This window comes from Electrona antarctica (assembly GCF_951216825.1).
Source record: "Electrona antarctica genome assembly, chromosome: 6".
Lineage (NCBI taxonomy): Eukaryota > Metazoa > Chordata > Actinopteri > Myctophiformes > Myctophidae > Electrona > Electrona antarctica.
In genome coordinates, this window is record NC_136811.1 from 17,848,567 (window position 1) to 17,875,884 (window position 27,318).

General features: G+C 45.4%; 1 protein-coding gene across 1 annotated transcript in view; it reads left to right on the top strand.

Moving 5' to 3' along the window:
* Positions 1–7,121: 7,121 nt before the first annotated feature.
* LOC306924350 (FH1/FH2 domain-containing protein 3-like) overlaps positions 7,122–27,318 on the top strand; it is a 95,194-nt gene continuing 74,997 nt past the window's right edge. The window contains exons 1-2 of the mRNA XM_079502844.1: positions 7,122–7,184; positions 13,311–13,416. The gene's annotated coding sequence lies outside the window, so the exon portion shown is untranslated. The remainder of the gene's footprint in view (positions 7,185–13,310; positions 13,417–27,318) is intronic.

The window sequence follows — 27,318 nt, forward strand, 5'->3', positions numbered from 1 at the left end:
TGGCGCTTTGGAAGGAAGGGCTGTGAAGTCTCTTAGAAGGAACGAGAGTGCGCTGATTCACAACAGCACAGGGTTAAACATTGGAGCAGTAGGGTGGGTGGGGTGGGTGGGGTGGGGTGGGTGGGTAGGGGTTAAACATTAGAGCAGTGGGGCTGGTTGGTTGTGTGGGTGGGTGGGGGCGGGGGGGGGGGGGGGGGGGGGGGCTCTACACAAATCAAAGTTGCGTGGTTGGGGTCGTATGGAAGGTGTGATGAGTAACCACCTTATCTGCCCCGGGCTTGTCTCTCTCTTTCAAGTGATCAGAGGCAGTGCGGTCAGCTGTGAGGAGATCACTAATCTAAACTGTGATTCACTCTGCTCAGACGCACGCACGCACGCACGCACGCACGCACGCACGCACGCACGCACGCACGCACGCACGCACGCACGCACGCACGCCACGCACGCAGGCAGGCAGGCAGGCAGGCAGCAGGCAGGCAGGCAGGCAGGCAGGCAGGCAGGCAGGCACGCACACACACACACACACACACACACACACACACACACACACACACACACACACACACACACACACACACACACACACACACACTGGGGTGTGACCCCTGTCTTGACCCACACACATCGGAGGCTTTTGTTCCCTGCCTGCCTGCCCATGCCCAAGACTCTAAAAATGGGACCTCGATACAGTACCGAAGACCTGACATCACTCGCTCATCCCTCGGTTCGCAAGCCCAATGTTATTCTCTACAGAGAAATGGAGGTACTTGTACATCAAGCTGCCTCACGCTATAGCTGGAGCTGGAGATAGGCTTCTGCCCTATGAGCCACATGGGAAGTTTTATTCACTACAAATTCAAGCCAGGGTCCGACTGCTGTTGCGCCCCCTATGGCGGTGGTTCTCAAAATGGGGTCTGGGGACCCCCAGGGGGTCCTTGAGGGGCTTCCAGGGGGTCCCCATCAAAATGAGTTAATATAGAATCAACATCAAGCTAATTGACAATTAGCCGATCTACAAGTTTATAACGCAATGCATATGGAAGCATTTTGAGCTTGTAGACCCAAAGATCTGGAAAGAGACTTGGCACAGCAGCAGTGTGAACGGGCCGTGGTAGAGTGGTTGGATGTGGTCCTGGCTGGCCGAGGCACCGCCGTCCCAACTGAAGAGGTTGGATGTGGTCCTGGCTGGCCGAGGCACCGCCGTCCCAACTGAAGAGGTCTGTTGCAAGACTTCAGAACCAAGACTGCCTTGAACTTTTAGGGTTTTTTTGCTTTTATTTTTTTCCAAAATTCTACAACTAGCTCATGATTTGTTACAGTCTAACAGGAAACAGCCCGTAACGTTTTCACCTAAACTAAATTCACTTTTTCACCCTGGGAAAGTTCCCTTCTTACATGCTGCTGCAATAAGTCTGTTTCCTCTCGGGGGTATTGCGTTCTTTTTCTTTTTTTTTTTTTGCTATTTACAATTCCGAGTATCACATTTCTTTCCCCTGATGCACAGCGATATAAATCAGCATCACCAGATCTTGTCTCGCTTCTCGTATACGGGGTTGTGGCGCACGTTTATTCCTTGTGGATGCAGATGCCAACGACTGGCTGAGGTCATAGTGAACCAACTAATCTTTATGACCCAGGTTGTTCTACAGGTGAGTGTGAAACCACTATCACTTAACCCCTTAAATCCTATAGCGTCGCTGTCGGGCAGATACAGTACAGTTGGGTGCCACCGATATTGTCCCTTATTATTTGACCCATTTAGGCCTGACCTCAAAATTTAAAAAAAAATCCTTCTAAATCCTCCAGTTTTCTGAAATAAATATTTTCACGATTTTTCAAAAATAGCAGACCTACAAGCTCGTAGCGCGCCACTCGCCACTATGAGCTTGTAGATCTGCTATTATTCAATAGCTAAATTATAACATAATGTTTAAAACACCAAAAGGGGTTCCCGCCCAAAATGGGTTAACTGTCCTTTTGCGCAGATCACGCAAACCTCAGCAAAAAGAAAAGGACAATATCGATGGCCTCCAACTGTATGTCTATATTTGAACTTTTTTGTGTTTTGTTTTTTTTTGTAAATGAATGTCCTACTTGATTATACTACAGTGGCACACAAAAGTACAAGATCTGCAAGCTCGCTTTGAGCAGTTTTGGACATATGAGGTTTCCACCCGACAGCAATATGCTATTATAAACTTCATCATATGAGGAATATTGAATATACAGCCAACATACAAGCTGACTGCAACGTGTTGGACTTGGGAGATTTTCACAAAACATATTCACCTATTTTCACCGGGAAAACATAATGCTAATATGCCAATTAATCATGTATAGGCTGGTCAAATGCACAATGCATGATATACAAATGAGGTTTCCACCCGACAGAGATGATTGGATTACTATCAATCATCAATCGTCATCAGTGGAACCTCCTCATGGACCCCCTGGGGTTCCCTGGAGCACACTTTGAGAACCACTGGTGTGTCTGCAGTGTAGAACGAGCCGTTCTTTTAGTCTCCTGCATGCATGGGAACAACATCACAGACCTCACCAAGCTGTTGGAAAACACTTCAGCTTTGAATCAAACTCGCGTCTTTCATCACTTATGTAAGTTATTTGTCATATCCGCCCTTTGCACCTCTTGTTTAAGAAGCCTAAAAGCCAAACAGAAATATATATTTGATTCATAATGTTCAACGACAGAAACAATACAATTGTTCGAGTGACAATAAATCGTCAAGTAGAATTCCATAATCATAACAGCCCTAATGATTCAATGAACTATGAATCAAGCTTAATTGTCCTCATGATGACACCATTTAAAATCTAATATATCTCATTAAAGTCTCAATAAAGAACAGTTAGCCTGACAGTTTGCGGTTTGGGGGGAATATGTACAGTATGAGATCATAGAACACAATTAATCTGTTTTTATTTAAACAGCGTGTTAAAGTCCTCAAATAGGAACATTTTAGTATCGAGATGATGTCAGCTGTCAGTCATCATTAATTAACCCATCGATGGCCCCGTCAAGCTCCGGAACCTCCATAATGTGGATGTTATCGTTAAGATTACAATGTGTAATTGTTTGATTTTTGTATATTTTGTGGGAAAGAAGCCGGAAGCCCCCCCAGGCCCTGACTGTAGGGTCTGTGTAGTTCAGATGGTCCGGAAAAGTGTCCAGAAGAATCCTGTTATATAGAGCCTCCGGAGATATTATGTCTCTCTCTCTCTCTCTCTCTCTCTCCTCTCTCTCTCTCTCTCTTCTCTCTCTCTCTCTCTCTCTCTCTCTCTCTCTCTCTCTCTCTCTCTCTCTCTCTCTCTCTCTCTCTCTCTCTCTCTCTCTCTCTCTCACCCTCCTTGGGGGGGGGGGGGTAGGCTGGTCTAACAATGATGAATAGAAGGCTGTTGCTGTGAATCTCCAGCATTATGCACTCATCAGACTGTGTGTGTGTGTGTGTGTGTGTGTGTGTGTGTTTCTCACACTTCAGAATAGAATCAGTAGCAGCTGTCTGCGCAGACGGGGACTGCAGTGATACTAGGAGTTTGTGCGTGCGTGCGTGCGTGCGTGCGTGCGTGCCTGCGTGCGTGCCTGCCTGCGTGCGTGCGTGCGTGCGTGCGTGCGTGCGTGCGTGCATTCGTGCACGTGACCAATGTCTTTAGACCTTAGACAGTGAGCAGGCGTTGGAGAGCGTCCATGTTCAAGGTTAGAACACACTGGGAAAGGATGTGAGACCTCTGTGCAAATCTGAGAAAAACACAACTTAGGGGACGTGTGCAGTGCGCGCTTGTGTGTGCGTGCGTGCGTGCCTGTGACTATACGTGTGAGGGCCCAGTAGTAGAATTTGAGCAGCGAACATTGTGAGGACAGTTAATTGTCCTGCTTCTCACAATGAGGACAAGCTTCAGGTTGTGGTCAGAGGTTTGGGTTACACATTTAGAGGTTAGGTGGTTTATGCTCTTGTTGTGCACTGGTGTGGTCGTGCACTGGACAGTAGATCTACAAGCTCACTGGTGTGGTCGTGCACCGGACAGTAGATCTACAAGCTCACTGGTGTGGTCGTGCACCAGACAGTAGATCTACAAGCTCACTGGTGTGGTCGTGCACCAGACAGTAGATCTACAAGCTCACTGGTGTGGTCGTGCACCAGACAGTAGATCTACAAGCTCACTGGTGTGGTCGTGCACCAGACAGTAGATCTACAAGCTCACTGGTGTGGTCGTGCACCAGACAGTAGATCTACAAGCTCACTGGTGTGGTCGTGCACCAGACAGTAGATCTACAAGCTCACTGGTGTGGTCGTGCACCAGACAGTAGATCTACAAGCTCACTGGTGTGGTCGTGCACCGGACAGTAGATCTACAAGCTCACTGGTGTGGTCGTGCACTGGACAGACAGTAGCCGATCTACAAGCTCACAACGTGTCACAGCGTTGACGTCTTCACAAGCAGTGGTGGAAAAAGTACTTGTTTTTTTACTTAAGTAATAGTGTCAATACTAGAATATACTCAAAATGTACTTGAGTAAAGTACAGTAAAGTATTGCCAGGTATGTGTGTGTGTGTGTGTGTGTGTGTGTGTGTGTGTGTGTGTGTGTGTGTGTGTGTGTGTGTGTGTGTGTGTGTTTGTGTGCTTGCGTGCGTGCGTGCGTGCGTGCGTGCGTGCGTTCGTGCGCGTGTGTGTGTTCTGCTGAGTCAGAGCAGCCTCTACAGTAGTGGCTGAGCTGTGATGCAGTTTAGCCACTGCAGCGCCGGAACACTACTCTGCTCAACGCTGACACCCTTTGGTAGATAGTGTGAACTGCACTGATGCTGCAGGATCTTTTTTGTTTTTTTTGTTTTCTTTATTTTGTTTTTATTTGTATGTTTTAATGTATTTAGACAAGCCAGTGGTCCTCAGTGGGGAGGGGGGGGGGGGGGGGGGGGGCGTTCCAGGGGGTCCCCAGGTAAATCATTGATAGCTGGAATGGAATTGTGTATAAATGGAACCAGTTGGTTCCACACATTTATACGGGGGTCCGTGGCCCTAATAATGTCTGGGGGGTCCTTGAAATAAAACAAGCTTGAAAAGCACTGTGACAGCAGAGGATAGAGAGACAGGACATGTCATGCATAGAGGGGATAAGACAGGTCTCTGTGAGCCAGAATGAACTCAGAGGACTTCGTATTGTTATGGTCGATGATGACGAAATATCAGATCATCTACTAGACTCCCAGAATAAAAAATAATCCTCTAAAATAATTAAACAAATAAAGGAAAAGACTTGCAGGATGCAGACCTGGGAGCCCCCTGTGGCGTCGGCCTCGCTCTGATTAACGACCCCGCTCCTTTGTAAAGTATTGTGGTGGTGGGAGCCTTAAGTCTGCATGGTGCTACAGTATGTGTGACTTGGTGTTCTACAGCCTGCATGCTAGTCGTTCCTCCTGGCCTCGGGCTGGGCCAGAGGCAGGAAACGTACGCAGTGTGTTGGCCTAACTCTCCACAGATGTTGTTCACCAAAAGCTCAGAGCTGCTCTTACTACTGTGCTCTTTTTTTCCCTTTCTTCCCCCACTCCAGAATTCCTCTCACTGTTTTTTTTCTTCTTTTTTTCCTTTTTTTTCTCTCTCTCTCTTCCTTTTGCTCTGTTTAGCAATATGGGATGATTGCTTTAAATCAGGGGTCTTGAATGTTTTTCAAGCCAATGCACCCTTATAGCTGAGAGAGAGAGATGAAGCAGGGACCCCCACTCCACCCCACTACATTGTGTTGCAGATTAATCCTTTTCAGAGATTTCATAGATGACGTCGTAGACTTGTTTGACAGCTCTGTCAATGTGTGCTTCTGTAGCATTGTGTCCTGAGTCCTGTTGAGGTGTATTTTCAGACAGTTAAACTCTCAATACTTACAAAACTTGACCTTGGTCTGCTCTTTGTCCCCCACACCAAACCTTTGCCAGTCCACAAGCTCTCAATGACTCATAGGGCGAAGCGTTGTGAGCTTGTACATCTGCTATTTTTGTGTTCCCAACAGAACAGGGATGCTAGGGTTGGTTAATAATCCAAAGTCCTTAAACCCCCCCTAACCTTAACCCCCCCGTAGTAACTCTGAGTACCTCCTATTGAAGGGGGTGCATACTTAGTTTAGACTAGTCATTGGTTAGACATAAATTTGGTGAGGGGTGCGTTAAGACGACCAGATTAAGGTTGGTGAGGGGTGCGTTGAAGCGACCGGATTAAGGTTGGTGAGGGGTGCGTTAAGGGTTGGGAGAGGGTTAAGGTTAGGTTTAGGTGTGCTGCCCCGTGGGAGGTTAGGGTTAGGGTGAGGGTTTGAGATTGTAGGACTAATGACTACCCCAGCGTTTAATGGTATCAGAATCAATATTTGTGACCGAGTGCATTTAGTACACAAGGACTTAAAGTTGGTGATTTGCTTGCATAGGTTGCAGGAGACGAGATCCTAATCTCTGTTGTTACTGTACTAGGATAATTGTATGTCCAAAACTTGTCCCATTTGATTTGTGGGACCGAGCAAAACAGCTGATTATGTGGGTGGGCCCCAAGTGAAATGTACCCAAAATTGCCAAAAATCTGTTATCGACAGAACTTTCCCAAACTCGGATGTTTGGCACATTTCACTTGGAACCCGCCCACGTCATCAGCTGTGTTGCTCTTCTTCCCAGAAATGCGTGTTCATTTCAAATGTGACATCATTTTAAAGGGGAACGGAACAGGCTTTCCAATCATACGACATACCGTGCTTCTGTTAAAGTAACAACAGAGATGTGATGGAACAAACATACGTTTCCAAACTTCTTTCCGAAGAGCTTTATTTTCGTCGGTCGGCCGACACGAGAAAGTGATTCTCAATGCAGACAAAACATGTGCCTCTCAGAGATGATCAGTAGAGCAGAGGCCTCGATCATGTGATGCCGTAAAAGAGAACAGTCACTTCCACCACACTAGAATCTGTTATCTCACTAATCTAAAAAAAATAAAACAACTTTCGTCTGTTCACTTTTTCCTACTTCACGAAGACAGCATCTCTGTGATGGTGAATTAATGTTTTCCCCTCCTTTCTCTCCCCTCTCTCTCTCTCTCTCTCTCTCTCTCTCTCTCTCTCTCTCCATACAGAGAAACTGTACAACTCGACGGGACGGGAGCTGCGGCGGGCCCTGTTTTCCCTCAAGCAGATTTTTCAGGTAATTCGGAGCCTTTAACTCTCCCTCCTCCGGACCCCCCCCCCCCTTCCCCAGTCTGCCCTAAGACTGCAGTGAGCAAAACCACAGCGACGGTTGCAATGAGTTGCATTGGTGTGGTTGACCTTAAAACGTTTTTTACCCCCAAGGAGTCCCTACCGGTGTGGTTTGGGCCTAACTGTCACTCCCATTCCTCGTTATCTCTGAGACGTTCGCCAAATGGACGCCTTTCCCAAACTTGTGGTCCTTCGGTGCATTCGCATTATTATGCAAAACGCCCAAAAATGCAAAAATCTAACCAGTGGTGGAAAAAGTACTCACACTTTCTTACTCAAGTAAAAGTATCAATACTGCAATGTGGAACTACTCTGCTACAAGTAAAAAGTGGTTACTGTATGTTTAGTAATAATAATGGAATAGAGAGAACCAGGTTCGAGGCGGGCGGGCAGGCCCAGAATAGACCAGGACGGGGTGTCCTGGTCTATCCTCTCTCTCTCTCTCTCGCTCTCTCTCTCTCTCTCTCTCTCTCTCTCTCTCTCGCTCTCTCTCTCTCTCTCTCTCTCTCTCTCTCTCTCTCTCTCTCTCTATCTCTCTGCAGCCAGTGGGAACCAAGTCCAACCAACAGACAATGTCAGTGGTTTTGGTTTGTTGGGTCTCTGAAAGCTGTGGACGGGGGGCGGGGTGGCACGGACTGCTGACTGCTGCTTTACATTCTACAGTCGCCATCTAAAGAATGAGGCCCTTCTTAGTTAATTATTAATTAAACCAATCAGCCGGTCCAATAAACAACTCGCAAGTCTTATTTACAGACCCGTAATGTTTCCTGACTATCAATCGGGTATACGGCCGGGACCCCCTGGAACTGGGGGGGGTCTCTGGACCCCACGTTGAGTAGCTTTGTCCCCATGTCCTCTCATCCCCCGTTTCTAAGTAAACATTCTGAGACATCAGTTGAACGCTGAGATGTTGGCTTGTTCCTCTGCCAATACAAATCAGACGTTATTTTCTTAACTAACTCACAAATAAACGCATGAAAGACACCGAAAAAGAAGCAGACGAGCATTGATGGCCCTTGTGTTTGTTTGGCCTAACATACACAGTCCAGCTCAAAGACGATGACACGTACATGTTGATGATTATTTAAGAATGCATTCGAAAGTGAGCCATGGAAAAGTACGGTAAATCACACAGCATTCTTTAGTCATGTATTTATTCATTTGCATCCATAAACGCTCCCTCGCACCGCCACGGTAGGAAAGTGAATGATATTCGCCCAGCTGTTTGTCCATCCGTTTTGTGTGTGTGTGTGTGTGTGTGTGTGTGTGTGTGTGTGTGTGTGTGTGTGTGTGTGTGTGTGTGTGTGTGTGTGTGTGTGTGTGTGTGTCTGTGTGTGTGCCAGATGACTGGAGTCTCCATCATATATACTGTACTGTACGTACGGTCAGCCCAGATCTGGAAATACTCACAACGTAATTCCTGGGAGAGACGGACGGAACGGTGGACCACCCTACAGTGTTTAGTGTGCTCTTCCTGCCCCGCTAACCTGAACGCTAGACCGCATGCTAGAGCCTGGCGAGAGCCCCCCGCTCCGTTAACCCATTTTGGGCGGGAACCCCTTTTGGTGTTTTAAACATTATGTTATAATTTAGCTATTGAAAAATAGCAGATCTACAAGCTTGTAGGTCTGCTATTTTCGAAAAATCGTAAAACTGTGGCGCAAATTTGGAATATATATTCTTTCACAGCGAATGTTTTTAACTTCTGGGGGGTCCCTGGAACAACATATTTTCTGATGGGGGTCGGAGGCCAATTTCATATAATTTTTGGGGTCCTTGGCATGAAATATTGAGCACCACTAATATAGAAACATAGGTACTACAGAAAACTGGAGGATTTGGAAGACATTTTTTAAATTTCGACGTCAGGCCTAAATGGGTTAAATTATGCAGTCGTCGACAGGTGTGAGAGTCGCAGGTGGCTTTGTCATCTCGGAGAGCGAGAGAGAGAGAGAGAGAGAGAGAGAGAGAGGGTCACGTCAAAACACAACAAACTATCTCTGAGTGAAATGCAAGCTGAGCTACAAAGCAGCTCTGCAGTGGAAAAGCCCCTCTCTGTGTGTATAATGTCATGTTCATGATGAAGTGACGTTCTCTCCGCCATGTATCTTCTTGTTATTTCAAGTCCAGCACCGAGGGACATGGAGATATGAACGTAGATCATTGGAGCGATGTGTCATCGTCGCGGTCGCAATTACCGGTATAAAGCTTCTTTTGATGCTTTCGTGTGACGCTGTAGTGTGATCAAGTAGGGCATTAATGTTAGGATAAAACAGGTTTCTGCCCGATAGTGACTATTCATATGTCTATGTTGAGGAACGCTACACTCACCTGGCTAGGTAGTGTTTCAAATTTTCAATACTTTTATCTCTACTCCACTACATCTCAGAGACGAGAGATAATGTGCTTTTACTCCACTATAATTATATGAAAACTAGTTACTTTGTAGATTTTGATTATTATTCCAAAACAGAAAACATACATTAGCCCTATATACATTTCATCCATTTGAGAATAGCTGATCTACAAGCTCACAATGCATCGCATCGCGTAGACATGTAGACATGTAGATCTGCTCCGAAATATTTTTCATACAAAATGGGACATTGTGCCCAATGAGTACTTTCTACTTTTGTCATACCTTTGTACTTTTACTCAAGTAAATGTTCAATTCTGGACTTTTACTGTACATGTAACAGAGTATTTCTACATTGCAGTATTGGTACTTGGGTAAAACATTTGAGTTATTTTTCGTAGATGCTGCTGACACTGACACCGACCACCAAATGATTGAATGATTGAAGCGAGTGTGAAAGTGTATGCAGGCCTGTGGTTTGGGCTCAGTGAGGAGACATGCACTCTGTGGCCAGATCTACAAGCTGCACAACACATCACACTGCGACACATCGTGGGCTTGTAGATTTGCTATTTGCGGTGCACAACGCTCACAACGCAACCGAGTGTAACTAACTCAGGCTTGCATCGCTCTGTGGCATGCCATGTTGCCAAGTCTGCTTATTATAAGCAACTTTGGGCTTGTAGCATGCAAAAATTGATGGTTAATTTGCAGGGTTGCGTTTTTGGGGGGGTCTTTGGGGGGTTTCTAAAGTGCAGTTGCATTTGGGTTTGATTTCTATTATATTGCTTAAACCAGTGGTTCTCGAACATTGTCATGTCAAGGACCCCCAAATTAATATGTATTTGCCTGCAGAACCCCATTCTGACCCCCATACTAGATTGGTGTTTTAAAAACATTCAATTTTTTTTAAATTTCTTTCAAGATAATTTTTTGAAGACTGGTAATCTACAACGAAGCTCATGACCCGTTTTGAACTTACAGATCATCTATTTTCAAATAGCTGACGTAATAGTGGTGTAACTGTCGGGCTTGTTTTCATAGACCATGGTCGCGTGTTTCTCTCTCGACATCTGGCAACGCTGGTGTCATGCCATTCGTCAGCCAGCCACAGACATCTTAGCGTCCCTCTCCACAGCGAACGCCTTTATGACCACATTATAATGGTTAGGGAGCAACAGGCACTTAGCAACACTCAAGGTAGCGCAAAACACCAGCGTTGCCAGGAGTGCAGGAAATGTGCTGCTCACAGGCGGCAGCACGCTGGCTAATGTGTCCGCTGTGAGTGTCGCATGCGGCACCAGTCGCTGGTATAATTTGCTCCCATGGAAATATCTCCATACTCTGGAGTTTAGCATAAATCTCAGTAGCAGGCCAGGCCTGTTGGTGTTGCTCTTTATCACACTAGAAAAACAGCCCCCTTCATTCCCAGCAGAGTCGTTTATACACGCGAGCCTGCGAGCACGCACGCACGCGCACACACACACGCACACGCACACAGGTTTGTATTACTACACATGTGAGGACATAAACGTTTTAGGACAGAGATTTCACAAATGCCACGTTTCCCTTATTTTATTTGTTGCATTTTTTAACTGTAAGACTAAAGCAGAAAATAATAGCTGATCTACAAGCTCGGCTATTTGTCGTTGCACAACACCGACGCGCAACTAAAAGTATTACGGTAATCAGGCCGCTCAACCCAACCTCTAAATGCCTATAATTCTAACCCTAAACCTAAATCCTAAATTTTGTCCTAATATGTGCCCAACTCGTATAACCTCAAAACATCTGTTTGTCTTGTGAGGACCAGGAAAATCAGATATACCGGTAGCTCAAATTCTATTATACTCCTCCCAAGTATAGTAACACTATACGCACGCACGCACGCACGCACGCACACACACACACACACGCAGGAGTTGTGATTTAAGGTGGTGCCGTGCCTGTAAAACAAGCCTAGTAATGACTTCATGAGGGATACTGCCTTGTCGTTACTGTAAATCTGCAGTAGAACTCATCGTCCTTAATTCACAGGTCACACATAACGTGTGGCTTTTAATGCTCTCGCGGGAGTACCGCGCCACAGAGGGGTGCTCAGTGCTCACACTGCTCAGCTCAATGAATGAGCGAGCGGCTCAGATGACTGTACAGTGTACTGTAGACCAGGGGTTCTCAACCCGTGGGTCGCGACCCCTCGGGGGGGTCGCCAAATTATTTTAGGGGGTCCCCAAAATATTTAAAAAAAAAAAAAAAGAAAAGATTTTTTTTAATTTATTTTTTTCACGATTTTTCAAAAATAGCAGACCTACAAGTCCCTAGCGCGCCACTCGGTGGCGCGCTATGAGCTTGTAGATCTGCTATTTTTCAATAGCTAAATTATAACAATGCTTAAAACATCAAAAGGGGTTCCCGCCCAAAATGGTTTAAGGTTATTGTAGCAGTCAATTTATATTGGGGGTCGGGAGGGGGCGGGGCGGGGGTCCCGAGACATTGCCAAAGCATTTCCGGGGGTCCCCGGCCAAAAACGTTGAGAACCCCTGCTGTAGACCACTGAATCACTTCCTCGTCCCAAGGAATTAATTCCCATCCCGCTCCCGTTGTTTTTTTGTTTTGTTTTTAATTCATAAATTAGTCATTAGGAAAGGCAATGGATTTTGTGTTATTTTTAGATGACTGTGTTTCATGCAGTTTTAATTCAAAAGACATGGAACAGTTCATCTGTGGTAATATAATGAGGCTAATTGATGTCATCTGTGGTAATATAATCAGGCTAATTGATGTCATTCCCGCTCCTGCCTGCTCTTTTTGAATTTTCATTCCCATCCCGTCCCAATCCCGGGATTAATACACATTATAATCCCATCCTGCGGCAATCCCGAATAAATGTCAGCCTCTAGTTCCTATTCCTCTATTTCTACCACAAGTACTGTCAACATAAATGGATATTTAAAGGACTTTACCGGTGTTATTGCATGATTAGTCCATTGACTAAACATTCGTTTTAGAGTTGATTTTAAGATTTTATTGTTTGTCTTTAAATCACTGAACGGTCTTGCGCCTCAGTATCTCTGTGATCTTATAGAGGTTTATACTCCCTCAAGGTCATTGCGTTCTGCAGGCCAGTTGAATCTCCAGGTCACAAAAAAGGCACGTTTAAAGACCAGAGGTGCCTTTTCTGTCATAGCCCCCAAACTGTGGAATGAGCTCCCTTCCAATGTGAAACTGTCCCCCACCATCGAGGCCTTAAGACCCACCTGTACACCTTGGCTTTTAATTCCGTTTGAGAGTTCTGTGTTTTCCTTTGGCTTTGTCGTTGTTTTTCTACTGTGTGGTTTTGCTGGTGTCTTATGTTTTAGCTTTACAGTGTATTTAGCTTTTAACTTTCTGTACAGCACTTTGTAAACCTTGAGTTGTGAAATGTGCTATATAAATAAAGTGTATTGGATTGACTAGTCATGGATGTTTTATATTTCCGACAACTTTACAAATACTGCTATTTATTTTATATTTCCCTAATATTATAGCTAAAGCTTCCGGGCGATAAGCAACCTCTGCAATTGGAAAATTCAATGTGTTCATTAACTTGTGAAAATTTGTACATTGAGCATTTCAAACTCTCAATCTCTTTACTGATTTAGCTCTCTCTCTCTCTCTCTCTCTCTCTCTCTCTCTCTCTCTCTCTCTCTCTCTCTCTCTCTCTCTCTCTCTCCCCAGGATGACAAGGACTTGGTGCATGAGTTCGTGGTGGCTGAGGGCCTGACATGTTTGATAAAAGTGGGCGCTGAAGCAGACCAGAACTACCAGAACTACATCCTCAGAGGTGAGTCCAGCTCATCCTTGCACAGCCTTTTGGAATGTGTTTTACTTTCACCATGAAAAGGAACCGTACACAAGTTAAAAAAGAAAAAAAAGAAAACTGTTAATGTTGTCCATTTTGTAGCTCTGACACTCTCAGAGCTGAATAAACACTCAGGAGTCGGACTTGGATTCTATAAAAGCCAGCGTGTCTTCTATGGAAGCATGTTGGAAAGCGAAAACAGCTGATCTACAAGCTCTGAATGCACCTGCGACATATTGAGAGCTTGTAGGCTTAAACTTAAAGCCTCAATCTGTGATTTCTTCACGGTTGGCAGCAGGAACAGTATAGTTTGACATATTGCTAATTGTTTAGGGAGCAGCGCTAGTGTGGGACAGCTCCTTTCAAACTGTTTAACACATTGCACCTTGTTAGGGCACAAACAAACATTTGAAGTCATAAGATTTTATTTTGCTACACAAGTACTCCCTTTTCTCTTGCCTTTTTGCGTTCTCGTGCCTCAGTTTGCAGTGCAAAAGGGCCAATCAAGGATGTTATGAATCAATCCGGCAGCAACGCATTCTCTCTCCCCATAAATCTCTCCAGAACCACGTGTGTTTACAAAGCCATGTAAATTGATGGTTCTAAGAAGTCCTCCTCGCACACACATGCGCGCACACGCACACGCACACACACACACACACACACACACACACACACACACACACACACACACACACACACACACACACACACACACACACACACACACACACACACACACACACACACACTTTGACACATAAACAACACACAAAGAGTGCCCCGGCAGAACGCGGGGCACTCCGCAAATTAGGCCAAGTTTAGCAGCTGGTTAATTTATCTGTCCCACCATGTTGGTGGGTTGCAAGGTCATATGTGTTGGGGGGTGGGGGGGGTCCGGGGTTAACTTGCTGCTATGCTGCGAGGGTCCGTGGAGGTCTGCCACACAGAGATGCAGGGTCAACACCATTTAACGGCCCGCTTGCGAAGAGGGCAGGTCACGCATGCTTAAAGCGGTCTAGTAAAATGTCCTGGCAGGATATTGCAGGTCATAAATGTACATTTTCCCCTTACCCCCCCCACACACACACACACACACACCATATCCCCTCCATTTCATTTTCTCTTGTTCACCTTTTGGAGAAAAGACATTTTGTTGCACTTGGGTTGATTAGTGGAGACTGGATATCGTCTCTGGTCGGGTGGAAACCTCATGTGTCCAAAGCTGTTCATTTTCAGCACAGCGTTTTGATCTTGTTCTTCTGCTACTGCAGATGCTTTTGTGTGACGTTGTAGTGTGATCAAGTGAGGTTAATTTACCAAAATGAAGAAATAAATAAAGGATAAAATATGACATAAGAGGTTTCTGCCCGACGGCTACGATATGTTATATGTTTGTACATTGGAGTACAAACTCATTCCAACTGTCTTTGGTGTACATTACCACGCACGCACGCACGCACGCACGCACGCACGCACGCACGCACACAGCCGCACGTACAAAGTTATAGATCGCACTACTTTTATGGCTGATTAAGACAAATGCTCCATTGAAGTTTGGAACACATGGGCCAGACACCTCTGTGCCATTAGTTCATTAAAGGCTCTAATTGACGCTAATGGCTACACATTCCAGACACATGAATAAGCCTCCACATGTTCATTCAGTTCAGGGTGATTTACACCTAAAATAGCAGATCTATAAGCTCTCGGGCACCCCAACATGTTGTGTGTGTGTGTGTGTGTGTGTGTGTGTGTGTGTGTGTGTGTGTGTGTGTGTGTGTGTGTGTGTGTGTGTGTGTGTGTGTGTGTGTGTGTGTGTGTGTGTGTGTGTGTGTGTGGTGCTTGCACTTGAAACATCGCTATGGCATCCCCGGCCTACACCCATTTGCAGCCACACATCCAAAACTGTTGCTTTTCGGGGATTCAAATCCGAAAGTGATAAAAAGTAGCAGATCGACAAATTCGTGCCGCGTTTTGAGCTTGTAGATCTGCTACTTTTGATACGTTTGAATTTGAGACGGAGACGATAATCAAAGAGCAAAGTGCTCCATCATGCTCCAACAAAGCCCACCCCCCCAAAAAAATCCACCACCAGCAGCAGCAGCACAGAGCCACAGACCCCCCCAGGGCTGGTTGTAAAAGTGAACATGACCCCCTCGCCTGGACGTGCACTCTGTGCTCCCTGGGCTGTGATCTTTGAACGGCCGCGATGTTGCCGTCTGAACTTGGACAGGATCTCAGACCGATAAATCACGCCGGCTAAAACCACCCCACCAAACAAGGCGGAGATTGAGAGAGAGAGAGACAGAGAGAGAGACAGAGACAGAGAGAGAGACAGAGAGAGACAGAGAGAGTCTCGGGAAAACCATCAGACTTCACCACATGTAAGCGTTTGTTCGTCCGTTCGTGTCACCAGTAATGGGAGGGAGGGGCTTCCCGGCCGCCATACCTTTGTTTGCGGCCCTCAGTGGGCGCCACACATTCCCCGTCGGCCTCCTCCCTCCTCTTCCTCCTCCTCCTCCTCCAGTCAGTCGGGGCCCTGCCGTGCCTCCGGGGCCCGGGTTAGGGGGAGGAGGAGGAGGGGGGGTGGGGGGGACTCTTTATTCCTTCTTCTGTGTGTTTATTTATCCCTTCATCTCGACCAGACCGCACCCTAGCTGTCTAACCCCCCCCCCCCCCCCCCCTCCTTTACATTACTGCAGTGTTGCCATGACAATAACATACATACCTAGCGCTCTCCCCAAAGCCCCCTTAACCTGGTTCAACTCCTGACCTATATTTTCTCATGACCAGCTGAGGAAATGGAGGTGCAGTAGATCACTCTCCCTCTCTCTCCCTCTCTCTCTCTCTCTCTCTCTCCACAGCCATATGTTGGACTAGGACGCGCAACATATGCATACAGTACAGGCACGCACGCACGCACGCACGCACACACGCACGCACGCACGCACGCACACACGCACGCACGCACGCACGCACGCACACACGCACGCACGCACGCACGCACGCACGCACGCACGCACGCACGCACGCACGCACGCACGCACGCGCGCACGCACACACACACACACACACACACACACGCGCGCGCGCGCGCGGATATGCTACTTTTGATGTTCTGTGTGACACTGTAGTGTGATCAAGTAGGACGTTAATTTATGAAAAAAACGCAAAACGTTAAATTGTGGAGATAAGAGGTTTCTGTCCAACAACAATGATGATATGCGAGTCTGGCTGCGTTACTCTTGATCACATCCAAACAAGAGCAGCTCTGTGACAAGGATTCCCAGGCGGGGGTAAATAAGAAACCCCCCTCACACACACACACACACACACACACACACGCACACACACACACACACACACACACACACACACACACACACACACACGCACACACACACGCACACGCACGCGCACGCGCGCGCACACGCACACGCACACACAGCCCATGCACAGGCCGAGACAGCCAAGCACAACAGGGTTACTCTGAGCCAACTAGAAGTCATTGTTTTGGTATTAATGCATCGCTCTCACTTCTCCCATCTCTCCGCGCCTCCTCGGCTCAAGGCCTGGAAGGCAGCCCTCGCCCCCCCCCCGTTTGTTCCGAGTCCCCCAGGGCTATATGCTTGTGTATTTTCTGTTTTCGCGTTTCTTCTCGCCGCGTCGACATCACCCAGTCCGCATCTTTGTATTCCTCATTTTTTGTTCTCGTCCTCAAAGCCCCGTGGATTCCAAATGGTTGCGTGAATCACATTGGGTCCTTATGCCTGACAGTGAGTCCCTGGTTTGATTCCTGGCTGAACCGGTCCATTTGTTTCATGTCACTCCCCTAGATTCTCTGCACCGACTTTGTCAAATAAAGGCTGAGAAAAAGGCCCCCAAAAGAAAGAAAGAAAAAAAGCCGTTGCTCCACTTGTTTCTGAGAACTTGTCGTCTGACAAGTGAAAGCCATTACAAAGTGACACATGGTTTCAGAGGGTGAGCCCAGCAGTCAGTGGACAGAGTGAAAGACAAAGCAATTACCGTCAACTTGAAGCAATTTACTGCTCACTTGGAGATGTTCATCAGTGGCATACAGTTTCTCAACAGCTCTGTCTCTGTAAGTCATTTCAGAGCTCTCCCCCCCCCCACCCCCCCCTCTCTCTCCCTGGACAAGTTGTTTGCAAAACAGCCACCAGCTGCGCTCCTCCATTGGATGTATAATTGGCCCTTACTGGAAAGGAAGAGTTGAAGTGACTCGGTCGGAAAGGAATTCCGTAGGTGCATTCATTCCTTTTGCACCTTCCAGAAGCACTGCATCATTACTGGACACATCACGCTTGGGGAAAAGACAGAAGAAGCTGCTCCTAACGCACTATAGGCCAGAGATTCCTCTGACCTGTTTTGACCTGAGATCAGATTCTAAAAATGTCTTCTACATCCTGACATTTTTTTCTGAAAAAGCTATGTTTCTATGTCAGTCGTTCTTTGATTTTTCAAAAATGGCAGACCACAAGCTCGTAGCGCGCCACTCGGTGGCGCGCTATGTGCTTGTAGATCTGCTATTTTTCAATAGCTAAAGCACAACATAATGCTAACACCAAAAGGGGTTCCCGCCCAGAATGGGCTAACCTGTTTGAGCAGTGAAGATACGACAAGTGGGTCCCGAATAATTGTGTCAACTTTTTAAAGATATTATAAAAGTAACAGTAAAACAGATAATGTAAAAACAATGTGATACTCGATACAATGAAGGAACTCGCGAGAGACTTGAAGTAGAGCCGATGCTCCTTCTCTTGGAAAGGAGCCAGTTTAGGTGGTTGGGGGGGGGGGCATCTATATGGATTAGGTGGTTGGGGGCGGGGCATCTATATGGATTAGGTGGTTGGGGGCGGGGCATCTATATGGATTAGAGGATGACACGGGAGTCTCATCCCACTCCCACAGAACAGGAAAATAATCCCGTCCCAAACCCGAACCATTCGGCTGCCATGATAAATTACTTTTTTTTCCTATCGATTACTCACCTATCCTATCGATTAGTGGCAGCGGTGGCCGAACGGTTTGCGGAGCGGTCTTGATACCGGAAGGTCGCCAGTTCGAATACCCAGACCGGCACGTTAAAATTACCACTGATGTATATTTAGCACCAAGTTACCCAAATTGTGTCGTTAGCAGTGATGGTCGTCGAAGGAAGAAAGGAGAAGACCAGCAGGTTGTCGTCACATTCTGATCAGTTTTATTGAACAGAATAACTCAGTACAAGGCTTTCCACGGGCGGAAGGCCCCGTGAAATACATGGAGTCACATCGTAGCTAATCAGTGTGGACTCTCTAGAAGTTTCACTGCGTCCAAGTATTTACTAACTTCTAGGTCCCGCCCCCCTCCCTGGAAACTCACTGGCTCTTCCGGTCAAGGAGGAGGCGGGACATACACATGGCATACAGCTCATGTAACACTCTATAAGTTTTATACCAAATAAGACTAATTCAATATCTATACTATATATGAAGTATGCCGAACACATGTAATGAAATTGTTCAAACTATATTATTAACCAGTCTAAATGATTAAGCACAAATACACAGTGTAGATTCATGTCAATTCTGGAGCAGAGAAGAAGCAGAGAGCTTGGAGCTCCCTGCACACATACACAGCTGTTGGTTAGCAGTTTGAGATGTTACCAAGATTAGAAGCAGCACCCAGACCCCTGGGGTGCCTGGCCGCATTCTTAACAGAAGGCTTTGTTTTTACGGACTGGCTGTAAATAGCTCTAAAGCAGTTGGCACACACACACACACAGAGTATTGCATGTCTTAACTTAGTTCTGTGTCCTGTGCACACTGACACTGTGTGTCAACTGTCTATTAAAATATCAACTGATTGATATATACGTGTCCATGTCTATAAAATATCCATCACATCCTCCCTCAACAGGCTCTTACGCCTGTTGCAATACCATAACCGCATCATAAGTCATAACCTGCCAAATTAATTTTTCCAAAAATAAATTGCCAAAAATATTTTTCTTTTTCCAAAATTCAAAATTAATCATTAAACCATAGTACAACGTGATAGACCTCCCTGGACACAGAAGCCTCTTGTTAACTACCTAAATTGTATCAAATTAGAACCGAACAAGCATGGGGCTTGTTCTGTTGTCTTGTATGACAGACCTGAAACTGAACCATATTTAAAACAGAAATTAAACTCCTTATTTAACTGAAATCCTATTTAGACTAAATCAAATTCCTATATTGATTAAATTCAAATACCTGTCCTTCTTTAACTGAAATCCTATTTTAGACTAAATCAAATTCCTATATTGGTTACATCCTGTAATTGAAAAGTTAACACTCATAGCATGACAAAATGGTTAATCATAAAAACAAACATCCCTTTAACAGTACTATTTCAGTACCTTGTTATATCTACTTTGACCTATGTCAGCACAGAATACAACATACGAACATTAGAACAACATTTTCCAACATTAATCACAATTCAGATGAACCACGATTTTTTCTTTCCATGACGCAAATTGTTCAGACGTTCAACGCGCAGTAGGAAACGGTTCCCACAATCATTTTTTCGCCTATAGAATAAAAACGCTTGGAACATCCTTCTTGATTCTCAGAGCTAGCACATAGCTCTCAGATCTGTAGTTTTGAAGCAGACCGTTGTCACCATATGCTTGTTGTCACAGCACACACGTGAACCACAGCTTAACTGCAGTCAGCAGCAGAACTCAGTAGAACTCACTTTGAGCATCACAAGGCTCGAGTGGACTGCAGATTCTCCTCGAGCAATCACAAGGCTCCTAGTGGACAGCTTATTGCTTAGTCATGTCAATCATGACAGCAAAAGCATTGAAACGCTCCTGTAGCAGGAACGCAGTTGGCACCGGCCCGTGGGCCATAGCCTCCCTTGGACCTCTCCTGTAGCGAACACAGGTCTGTGAAAGTCACCTGCTGTTGATTTCCGACGGTAGAAGCTGAGTTAGGAGCTCCTCTGTCGCTGTTGTCACAGCTGCCTGCAGACACCCCCCTGGACTCTCTGCCCTCGGGATGACCTCCTGTAGGCGCTGGTGGTCTCCCCGTGATCCTTTTGGTGCAGTCAGATGTCACTCTCGACACCTTCAGGAATCCATGGATGGACTCCTCTCCTTCCGCACCTATTAAAGGAAGAAATGCCGGCTCCCACTACAACTATCCCCAATAATTTCTTAGGATATTTGATGACACTACAAGCTACTGGTCACCAAGATGACCTCTCTGGCATTAATCTCATTCTCTTTGCTAACCTCCCTAGTTCATATAGTGTCACTGAACTATCTAAATTCACTGATGTCACGTCACCAAACGTATTGATGGACAGGTGTTTTGAGCTGAGGGGCTGGCTTGTTTTAACCCTAAAAGGTTCAACCGTGGGTGATCATCCCTCGGCTGAAACCTCCACTCCTAGAGATATGGGTCAACTCCCCCTCCGTCATGTTACCAGCTAGTCGTGCTCAGAACACAGGGTTGCGAATTCCTGTGATCACTGTTATGTAGTAAGGCTGTCAGCCGCCGCTTTCATCACCCGACACACAAACAGGCACTATTAACTAAAGCCAATACTTCAAATTCACACCATAATACACCCGTAAAAATGTAGTCCTTAATTGCGATCTACTTGTTGACATCAGACTCCAAAAGCAGACATTACTTTGTGTACATGTCATTGCATGCCACTGGTCAATCAGTCACTCTTCACTCCTTCTTCAAACACTGTCCCATCTGTTTCTCTAAATAGCACCCCCAATAAATAGCTGCCTGCAGGACAGCTCAGTGGGTCTTTTAAAACAGACAGTGATAGGAGATAAGGAAGGGACAGGATGTCCACACCTGGCCCTAAAGCTCTCTATCTTAGAACTATTTAGGGTGTGAAGGGATTTTAGCTCTCTCCCCCTCTTTCCCTAAAAGCACATTCCGTCAGAGCATGCTAAAATTGTCATTGCAATTCCTCACACGTAGCTCTGTATGTATTTACTCATTTAACTATCACTTTTAGAATGGCTTCTACTAGCAATATTTCACCGGACATAGCTAGAACCTTCTTGAATTAAGTAAGTCTAGTATGAAGTACATTAAATCATTCATTCACTCACACATACATTATTCTCAATCAATTCTCGATTTCATTCACACCACAAACACTCTCAGGCTTGTGTGACCTTTTCATTGAAACCCCTGGCTGGTGCCTACCCCAAACTCAAGCTTCATACGGCCTGGCAAACATACTATACGTTTCTTCTGACACCTGTGACAGGTGTACCAAGCCATAAATCCACCACCAAAATAAAAAAGATCATAGTAGACACGTCTACTATTGCTATGCCTTTTTTCAATGAAAAGTTCCCTGGCCTGTAAACTCTGTGACACAATCTCACACACACACACACACACACATGCATGGGAATAGTTACCCCATCACCCACACACTCATTTGCATACAACCAACCCCATACTGAGTTCACCCCAAGCAACTGTTTTTGTCCCAGAATCAAATTACTCACGCAGAACTATATATAAATTTTACTAATAAGAACTGTATTTTTAACAATCCCTAATTAACCTATACCTAACTTTTACCTAAATGTAACCATTTCCAATGAGATGCATTTGTCATTTACCTTCTAAATTTTATTCGGACCCCCAAATTTAACCCACATTCTTTAAACCTTACTTGTCCCCAATCTCTGAGTTTTTGAGCACAAGACAACAAAATAGACTGAGCTGTTGTCTCCGTCAAAATTTAAATGAACCTCCCTACTGTAATATCTATATTATTCATTTAAGAAAAAAGTCAATCCACCTTTAAACAGTCACTGATCAAAAATGAGGTAACACCCTATTATAGCTACTACTTTCACCAGGGCCTAACCCCACACCATATTCCTACAGTGAAGTTAATAGACTCGCTATCGTGGTTACTATATGCCCAATGGTTACTCTTAGCTCCACATTTTAACACAGAAAATGTCCATAAATGCACTTTAAATAATTTCTCAAATATAATTTCACTCTTATACATTTATACACTCTAACGTACATGAATAGCCATATTATAGTTCCCTTATCTAATTTAGTTCATGCATCCAGTTTGTTCATGCATCCAGTTTATTTGTTAACCTCCTATTAATTTCGTTTATTTATCTAGTTTGTTCATAAATGTATTAACCTATTACTCCCCCCTTGAGCCATGACCCACATGGCTCATGACAAAAATCTGATCATCACAGAAAACAGTGCTACGCCATCCATAACATCACTCTCAGTACAGTCGTACAGTCAGTAGAACAGATCAACTGACACACGCATCCATCACGCACCCACGCACAGGCACGCACTACACACATTGAGTACAGTCATACATACTCATCACGCACTCATCAGACGCACCCACGCAAGGCACAGGCACGCACGCACCATAAACAACCATCCACAAGTACACACGTACAGTACAGTCACACCGTCGCACGCATAACACAGACGTACCACGCACTCAAGGCACATGCACGCACGCATGCACAACAAAACCATAGGCTTTGTCAAGCCAAAGATAAACTGTCACTCAAAGTCCCCAAAGAAAATAAAACAGCGCCGAAAGAGCGCACACCCACACGCGCACGCACGCAGCGGGCGTAAGGGAACAACCAGCTCAAGTTTAGAAACAACGCTTCTAGTTCAAGCAGTCTACACCCCCACATTCCCTGTAACTGGGAAAGTGAAAAATAAAAAGCACAAACAGTCCGCATCACATACCGGAAGTCTGAAGAGAGTCCAAAAAGAAACAAGACACCCCCCCCTCGACCGGGAACAAAGAGAGCACGGCCGCTCTATAGCCCCAGACAGGCACGCAGAATAACCGCAAAGGCCTCCTGGGTAAAAACATGGCCGCGACCAAACAATAATAACAAGACCTCAACAAGCCGTCGTGAATCCTGCTACAGATGACAAACATATCGAAAACGAATCAGCACGTCCCCCACATCACAGACATCACAGGGAACGTAACCACAACGCAAACGAAAAACAATATTAAAGTTTAAACACTTCAGAAAACAGGGGGGGTTCCCCCGGAGAAACCCCCCGCCACCATACGGTCCCATAACGAACCACAGACAAAAATAAGAGATCTCATCCTACCTAAACATCAACGCACAACGTGTTCTCCCACAAAACCACCGCGCACGGAGAAAACAGCACAGGCACAAAGGAACCACAATTAATCTAATAAAAATAATCCCCATATGCCCGCACATATCCCCAGCAGTAATGCAAGAAAAAACACGCACACGTCGAAGTGCGCGCACATATGCCTCGTATATATATATACGTCACAAAATCCCTGTTTTGCAATACGCACGCCGGCTCGTCTTACTGGGCCTTGCGTAGTCCGACAATAATCTCAGAAGAATAATATTAATAAATATTAATATTAATAATCCAAAAGCAGACTACTATTCCATACACCCAGCAACGTAGGGCCCAGTTATCCTACTAAACACCTTCGGCTTGCCCTCAGGAACGCACAAAACCGTCCAAATATTGTGCACTTCCATTTAAAATGAGAGCAGCCACGCAAACAGCAAGTGGACATGAAAGACAATCGCACACCAGGCGCGCCTCCCGGTTTCCCCGAAAAACGCGTCCAGTTTGCAACTGCCTTAACCTATAAGGGATATCAGAATCCACGCTTCTATTCGAAGCAGAAGGTAATAATTACATAGATTTAAAAGACCTACATCTTCTGCACATTGGCCAGGAATGCTTCATGACAGCCATCACTTGACGACGGACTATCAAGAAGTAGGAAAGTACTTAATTGTCGTAAAAAATGAATTTCAAAGGGATAAAGACAAGTTTATGACTAGCTCGCCTGGCGTTTACAGAAAAAATAAAACAATGGTGAATGAAAACACGCGTTGCCACTGAGCAGACGACCCCCCTCTTCACCCCAACTCACCTCGATCACCCCATCACCGCCACGACACAGAGCCACAAAAGTGACCCCCAGCAGGTCGCAGGTCCGTTCAGCGTGGCATAGAAACTACACCATCTTCCTCCAGTCCATTGGGCGCCATTTATGATGTATATTTAGCACCAAGTTACCCAAATTGTGTCGTTAGCAGTGATGGTCGTCGAAGGAAGAAAGGAGAAGACCAGCAGGTTGTCGTCACATTCTGATCAGTTTTATTGAACAGAATAACTCAGTACAAGGCTTTCCACGGGCGGAAGGCCCCGTGAAATACATGGAGTCACATCGTAGCTAATCAGTGTGGACTCTCTAGAAGTTTCACTGCGTCCAAGTATTTACTAACTTCTAGGTCCCGCCCCCCTCCCTGGAAACTCACTGGCTCTTCCGGTCAAGGAGGAGGCGGGACATACACATGGCATACAGCTCATGTAACACTCTATAAGTTTTATACCAAATAAGACTAATTCAATATCTATACTATATATGAAGTATGCCGAACACATGTAATGAAATTGTTCAAACTATATTATTAACCAGTCTAAATGATTAAGCACAAATACACAGTGTAGATTCATGTCAATTCTGGAGCAGAGAAGAAGCAGAGAGCTTGGAGCTCCCTGCACACATACACAGCTGTTGGTTAGCAGTTTGAGATGTTACCAAGATTAGAAGCAGCACCCAGACCCCTGGGGTGCCTGGCCGCATTCTTAACAGAAGGCTTTGTTTTTACGGACTGGCTGTAAATAGCTCTAAAGCAGTTGGCACACACACACACACAGAGTATTGCATGTCTTAACTTAGTTCTGTGTCCTGTGCACACTGACACTGTGTGTCAACTGTCTATTAAAATATCAACTGATTGATATATACGTGTCCATGTCTATAAAATATCCATCACCACCGCTGAAGTGCCCTTGAGCAAGGCATTGAACCCCTACCATGAAATGTTCTATGAGCAGGGCGCGGCTGTAAACAAGCATCTCGAGCTTAGTCCACTTCCCTGGGTAAACAAAGAACTTTACTTTGCTTACCCCATGGAGACTTGAATTCATAGATTTTTTTCCTTTTCTTTTCTTTTCTTTTTTCATATTGCTAAACCAATAATTTGATGACCAGCAGTAGACACAGATGAGATTATTTGTGTCTCCTTGTAAGTGAACGCTTTATCGAGATATTCAAAATGGGCCCTAGCTGTCCTGATACAGAGAAAAAAAAAGGTTGTAAAGATCTGCTGATCTAAACAGTGGATGAATGATGTGGACACAACAGTCGCTGCGCATGGTGTTGTGTATACACACAGACATGCCTATACGTATACAGGCTGTACATTCACACACCATGTGGATTTATGTCTTCCACACAGTTGGTATTTGCTGTCCAGAAAGTATTACTGCATCAGATAAGTCACGCTCACTCACTTCCCACTGCTTTGCTTTCACTAAAGCTGCTTCACCAGTGGTGGAAAAGAAAGTACAGTAACTCATAGTGCATTTACTCAAGTGTCTGATCTCAAGTGCACGTTTGCGATAGGCTACTTTTACTTTACTTGAGTATTTCTACTATTCAATACTTAATACTCCTATACGTTCTCAGAAGCAAATATATTGCCTTTTTCTTTTTACTTGGCCGCAATTATCTGAAATTATGTGTCATCACGAGTTACTTACTAGATTTAAATGATTGATACAAAACATACATTCACCACTTATGCCCAATTTGGACTATTCAAACTTTTCAAGCTGATGTACAAGCTCACAATGTTGTGAACTGTCTGTCTGTCTGTCTGTCTGTCTGTCTGTCTGTCTGTCTGTCTGTCTGTCTTGTCTTGTCTTGTCTTGTCTTGTCTTGTCTTGTCTGTCTGTCTGTCTGTCTGTCTGACGCATCTGCCTTTTCATGTGTCACACTGTGTGTGTGCACATGCACGCGTCCATGCGTGCGCACACTAGCTAGACACTAGTCTCTATATTGCTTCAAGTGCACAGACAGCGTTCTCGTTAAAAGTGACATTTGGCATCTTTGTTGACCTTCCCAGTGTGGCATCATGTCATGTGTATTATATTAGCATCATAGTAGAACAATATCACGTGTATATATTATGTAAGCATCTGGGTTCTATTCGAGCGTCATGCTGCTAATCCCCCCCCCTCCACCCCCGCTTGTCTAGGGAGATATGATATTAGGCCTATGGGCTTCAGGCAGCACTACTCTTCTACAGTATAACCTCCAACCTGCTCGCCCCAGACGTGCTCTCTCTCTCTCTCTCTCTCTCTCTCTCTCTCTCTCTCTCTCTCTCTCTCTCTCTCTCTCCCTCCGCTGTACTGAAGTGAAAGTCCAGGCCTGCGGGGGTTAACGCGGTGCTGGCAGCGCCGCTAGGAAACACCACGTATTGTGTCGTCTGTCTGCGTTAGAGCTCGTCTGTCCATCAGTGCACACGGTCTGAAACCTTTCCATTCTGACCTGCTCTCTCTCTCTCTCTCTCTGCAAATCATATCATATGTGAATGCATGGTCTATGAACGTAGCAGGTTACTATACTGTACATGATGTGAATGTATGGTCTATGAACGTAGCAGGTTAAATAGATGATGTGAATGCATGGTCTATGAACATAGCAGGTTATTATTGTGAATGCATGCATTATGAACGTATAGCAGGTCATTAAATGGGTGATAATGTCCAGGCGGTGAGTTTTGATCATGTCAGATTGCTGTGGAGGGGAACGTGACTCAGTGAGCGTGCACTGAATCGTGGCAGCGGGGGGCCTAAAGCAGAGGTTTTCAAACTTGTTTGGCTTCAGTACCCCCTTTTTCTGATTCCTGGATCAGTAAAAACGTAAAAAGTACCCCCTACATGTTGCTTAGAAAAAGCGAAACTATCT